This window comes from Cibotium barometz, chromosome 60 (genome assembly GCF_041138505.1).
Source record: "Cibotium barometz isolate CiBa-2024 chromosome 60, ASM4113850v1, whole genome shotgun sequence".
Lineage (NCBI taxonomy): Eukaryota > Viridiplantae > Streptophyta > Polypodiopsida > Cyatheales > Cibotiaceae > Cibotium > Cibotium barometz.
Window position 1 is genome coordinate 33,188,867 of NC_141105.1, and position 6,540 is coordinate 33,195,406.

Below are 6,540 nucleotides of genomic sequence, written 5' to 3' on the forward strand. Positions count from 1 at the left end.
AAGATGGTTAACCTGCTCATACTGAAGCTCTCCTTCCAACGTGTGGTGCGAGAGATCATACAAGATCTGCAATGTCATCGTGATAGGAGGTTCTAGGCTCACGTAGCATCAAGCCCACTACCTACGCGGTGGACAGCCCAAGCTTTCGAGACACTCTAGGAGGCTGCGGAGGCATATGCAGTGGACATTTTTTGGTGACACGGTGTTTGCAACTATCCATGCAAAGAGGGTCACCATCCCTGAAAAGGACATGCAGTTGGTGCGACGCATGCAACGCTCGAGAGATCCTCCGGGCCACAGGATCTTTAGTTTTATTTTTTTGTATCTCGCATGATTGTAATTCTCAAAAGCTATGGAAAGCTTGATGTATAGTTTAAACAAAAATTTCTCTTATCTTGTGTTGCAAATAAGTCTCTTTTAATTTGAGTTTATATAATTTGTTGATTTATATGCGTATTCGAATGGATACAATTTCTATTTGAGTTACGTGTGTAATTTTAATTTATTTTCTTGAGTCAACTAATAAAATACATAACAAGACACGTATCAAACAAAAAACTCCCCCAAATTTCCATTCATAGCATAAAAAATTACATGGTCATCAAAACATAGTCATCAAAGTTACATAATTATCATAGCTATATCCTAGGCTTTTTACTACTAGACTCTCCAAACTTTGAAGCCGCGTTGATGGGGCTGGGATCAAAACATGGAACCCTTCAAGCTCTGCCTTGATGATGGTGGGATCCTGTACCCCCGAAACAATGCCACGGACCACCATAGAAAAAAAAGGCCCTGACTTTTGGGTCGAGAATAAGTAAAGTAACTTTGAGCATCGAAGTAGAACAACTTTTTCCAAACTTGATTTAGTTAGAATAACTTTGAATGCAGCACCCTTTGTAAGTGCTTTGATCTTCAAAAAGTTCTCCGCATACCCCGGAGAGCAAGTCTTGTGGAAGACTATCACATCATTGGCAAGTTTTCCAATGTACTCCTTGAGTGCAGAGTCCTAAACCCTTCCTTGGCCCCCAGATCTTCCACTCTGCCTCGATGCAAATTCATCAAGATACACAATTTCCTGCAAAATAAAACTGATGTCAGCATCGATCATGCAATGCATGGGAGAGAATGAGTTTTTTTTAAAGAATAGCCCCAAATTTGATATTTATTGCCTTTAGGCATGTAGACCCCACATGTATGATCCCATGCCCATCAGAGGCTTGAAAGTGCCTTGTCCGAAGGCTGGCGTGGGAAGCCTTGATTTTTGTAGATTCAGGGCTTCCCATGCGATCCTTTGGACAAGGCACTTCCCAGCCTCTGATGGGCATGGGATCATACATGTGGGGTCTACATGCCCTAGAGGCCTTAAATATCAAATGTGGGGAGCAACTGGTAAAAGGAGATACCTTTTTTTCTTCGTCCAGCTCCTTCTACAAGGATGCCTCTAGATCTTCACTTGGAATGGGTTTGCCATCGTCCGGCTGGACCTTAGGTGTCGCATGTTGTGGTCGAGGTCCGAAGAGTTCATTTTGCAAGCGCTCGAACTCTTCATTTGTGATCTGATATTGAGGAGCTGCATCCTCAATCTGCTTCTGGATGGCAATGATAGCCGAGATATCATCTACACTACTCTCATCATATCGCCCTATCTCATCAACCTTGTGAGATCCCTGCTCCCTCTGTGCATCGAACTCTGGAGTGCTAGCAGTGGAAGTAGCAACCTTGCGCATAGAGCAGAGCTTCCCACTCGAGGCCTCGCCCACAAATATTTGGACACAAGAGACTAATCCGGCGGATCTTCCAAAACCGAACCTGGAAAAAAACTTCCCTCGCCCAGAAAGCATAGGCAATTCCTCCCGGAAAATCTTCTAACGTAGTCAAGAGCCTTAACTATCCTTTGTATTCTCACCAAACCCACGAGTAAAATGGCCGAATCAAAGGAGGAACTTGCACTTGGTTTCATAGAGATCAACGCTTTTTTCCCCATCAAAAGAGGCACAACCGTTGATTCTTTTCCATAGAACAAGAATTATCTTGTGACTTACTTCAACTATCGTAACTTGAACAGAACTGAATTTTATTATAGGAATCCATCGATCTAGCCTAACCCCATCCAATCCCATGGGTTAGCCAACTACCCAACCAATGTATTGATAGGATCCATTATAACAATTTAGTTATGTTTTGTCTTGGGTACCAGGGAAAAGAGTTCCAAGGTCCCCTAGCCGGCTCTCATGCACAAATTAAATAGACACACCACTTACACACCCAATATGAAATTGTCATTTCCAGCACCGTATATGGTCAGCACCCTCTAGGCTCCTTCGCAGGTGACCTAGCGCTTCACTCATAGGCCACTTCTTTGGCCCCTCATGCACCATACCCGAAGCTCACCATTTAATCAAACTGTGGCTAGTCAAGACCTCGGCCCCGCGATCTTGCCACATGAGACATCCTTCTTTGACTCTCGGTCAGGTGTTGCAACATTTCCACTTAGGTCCCCACGACCACATTCCATAAGATAGTCAAAATGCTTCCCCCCAGCATTCTTGACGTAGAATAATCCTTAAAAAACAAGTTTCACATACAAATACAGTTTCCAAGCAAAATTTCCATCTTTCCACATCATTCGACATCATTACTCATCATTCACATCAGTCCTCATTGTTTTATCTCACATCCATTCACATCATCCCACATCAATTCACATCATCCCACATTCATTCACATCATCCCACATCATTTTCACATTCATTCACATCGTTCTACATTATTTCCACATTTGTTCACATCGTCCCTCATCATTCTTACATCACTCCACATCAATCCACACATTCCACACATTTCACATCAATTCACACATTCCACATCAATTTACACATTCCACATCCTTTCACACATCACCCAGGATAAAAGTACAGTTACTCTACTTTTTATAGTGACAGAACTTTCTAAGTCTCCGCCATTGCTTGGCTCAGTTAAAGGTAACTTTTTTCCCAACTCAATTCAGTTAAATTTCGTTCTCTTTTGGATCCTCGGTCTTTTTAGGAATTCCAGATTCCTTTCCCAAGGAATCTAGGAATAAGTCAGTCTCACAAGTATTTACATTCATCCAACTAAGCGTGTTTCAGGTCTTTTTTCTGGGAAAAACCCTTTTCCCGTTCAAAATGTACCCAAGATTCCATTTCTCGAGAATCTAGACCTATACTTCAATTTCCAGAAGTTAAATATGTTCGTGATTCCTCTTTCTGATTAAAATTTTATCCATGATTTCTCGATGCATTCCTATGAATATTTTCTCATTCTTATCTCAATTTTCCTAAAATAAAATATGATCAATATTCTTCTTTTTTAATAAAAGATTTATGCATACGATCTTATGGGATTTACAAAATCAATTATACCCATAGTTCCTCTTTCTGATTAAAATTTTATCTATGTTTTCTCGATGCACCCCTATGAATATTTTCACCTTCTTTTCTTTATTTTTTCAAACTAAAACATCATGGAAATCCCTCTTTTAGCATAAAATATTTATGTACACCTACTAATCCATTTTCATCTAAATGAATTATATTCCTAATCATTTCCATAATTTGAATGAATCTAGAAAATTTGTGCATAACCTTCTTTTTTTTCTGACAAATGAATAATGCTCAAAACTCCACTTTTAGCATAAAATCTATTATGCATAAATTCATTCTCTAATGATTTAAATTTTCCCATAGCTTCCCCACATTTTCTATGAATGATAATACTCAAAATTCCACTTTTAATATAAAAATTATTTATGCATAATTTTCATTTTCTAATGATAAAGATTTTACCATAACTTCCCCATATTTTCTATGGAACTGAGAATGCTTAGAATTCCACTTTTAGCATAAAAATTAATTAAGCATAAAATTCATTTTGTTAATGATAAAAATTCTGCAATAGTTTCCCTGCATTTTCTATGAAATGAGAATGCTTAAAATTACACTTTTAGAATAAACTTTATTCTATGCATAAACTCATTCTCTAATGATGAAAATTTTGCCATAGTTTTCTCGCATTTTCTATGAATTAAAAATACTCAAAATTACACTTTTAATATAAAAATTAGTTTATGTATAAATCTAAGCTTAAATATAAACATTAATTCATCAAGAAAAGCATGGCTTTAAGAGGAAAACCACAAAATAAAATGCTTCGCAAGCATGAGGGAGGTTAGGAAGAAGATTAACATTAATAAAAAGAGAGCATAAATATCATTGTTTAGGCTTACCCTTGGTTTGCTTGTTTCTTTACCTTGCAAAAGTTGTGTAGCCCTCAAAGAAAAGGCTTGTCCACCAAGGGGAAAGGGTAATCTTTACCCTTTACCTTTGCTTGTTTCTTTACCTTTGCTTGTTTCTTTACCTTGCAAAAGTTGTGTAGCCCTCAAAGAAAAGGCTTGTCCAACAAGGGGAAAGGGTAATCTTCAAAAGAAGAAGAGGTTTAGTGAAGCCCCAAAGCTTCACAATGGAGGGCCAATGAAGAGGGAAGAGTAAAATACACTAAATTAAAAATTACACTAGCATTATTCTAAGATGAAAATACAAAGGAATAGGGGTCTGTTTATAGGTAAGGGAGGCCACCAACCAAGTCCAACTAGAATCTAGAGGTTTCCAGCTTCAGTTTGATCCAATTTAGACAAGTTTTGGACTAGGCCCACTTTTCTGATCTAGTTTGAAAGAGGTGAGAGCAGAGGTGAAAGAGGTGAGAGCAGAGATGAAAAATCTCATTTTTTTGATTAAAAAATTAGAGTAATCATGAGGATTCTAGGCACCTCCTTCATGAGCTCCACTCACCCTCTTGAGCTATTTTTTTACTAATAAGTCTCTATTTTTTTACTATTAAGTCCTGTACTTAGTCAACTCTTCATCTTATGTGAGAATTTACTCCTTTTTGGGGGATTTTCTTTTATTCTTGCATTTTTTTTCCAACACTTGGATTAAATCCATTGTCCCTTCAGAACACTCTTTAGACCTTAATCCATAATTTTCTAAAAATGTGGACCCTTAGGCTAAGGTGTCTAATGCACATATAATGTATATTAGAAAACTCTTTTTGAACTTCTGTTTCATAGGAATTCATCTTAAATAAAAGGGATAAATTTATATCCAAAAATATATCAAAACTGTATTATCTCTCTCTAGGCTAAAAACAAAGGAAAACAGTGTTTTCTTATATTCTGAAATAGGGGATGATTACAAGGGAGACTGAGAGGAGAACTTATACATCTTTTTGGGGCTGAGGAGGAATCTTACATCCATTCTGAAGGAGGGGGGGAATGATTACAGGAGATTGAAGAGGAGATTCTTATATCTTTATATCTCAAAAGCTGGAGGAAGGGAGGAATCTTACATCCTACCCCACTTAAAAAACGCGAGATGTCCTCATCTCACAGCTAGAGGATAATCTCTTTCATCTCTTTCATCTCTTTCATCTCTTTCTTTTTCTATTACTTCCAGCATCACTGCTTTGGAAGTAGATGGCTGGTTTGGGAACCTCTCTTTGATTTCCCCAATTCTAAGACTGAGGTCTTGCATTACTTTGCATCGAGGTTGGGGTTGGTTAGGGAATCTACCTCTGGGGTTTCCCTGATTTTCATGGGAGGGACCTTGATCACTCTGGAAGGAAGGAGCTGGAATCTGGGATCTTGTTCCTTGACTTCCTTGTCCTAAAAACCTTCATCCAAAAGGAGTTGAGCATTCCATGCTACGATGACCATATCCTTGGCGCATTTAATTCCTTTGTTCAAGGGTGGAACTTTTGAAGTTGAGTTCTAGGGGATTGTTTTCCGAGGAAAAGGCCTTCCTTCCATTTTGAAGCTTCCCGTATCCTGGGTTTGTTGTCTCTTAGGACCTGTTGACTAGGACCTTGTTGTCTCTTAGGAGGCGAAAAGTTGGATTCACTTTTCGGGTTTAGGGATCTTTTTAAAAGATGATGGTGTTGGCTTTGGCGGGACCTTGACAACAAAGGCCTTGGCAAAATCCTTTGCCATCCGCACTGCTTTAGCCATAGAAACTGGCTTAGCATTTTTCACCAAGGTATCCAAGGGTTCGTTCATTCCTCGAATGAACCTGGCCATTAGCTCTTCTTCATCCAGCGGTGGCGAGTATTTGAGGAGGAGAGCGAATGCCTGGTGATATTCCTCCATAGTTCGGCTTCCCTGGGTTAGCTCTAGGAACTTGTTCATCTTTGTCTTTAAGAAGCCTGGAGGGATAGAATCTCTTTCTAAGGTATTCTTTGAGATCATCCCATGTTTGGGTGTTCCGATCCAAGTAGTAATGTCTCACAGTGGTTCCTCCATGCTACTCTAGCTGTTTCTACGATCTTCAGCCTAGCAAGAGCCACCTTACTCTTTTTGTTATAACCTATGACATCGAAGTACTCCTCCATAGCTTCCATCCACATCTCTACTGTTTCTCCCAAGTGCTTCCCTTCACCTTTGAAAGGTCCAGGCTAAGATCTATGAAGAGCTTTATGAACATATGGGTCGAGCTCTTCCTCATCGAG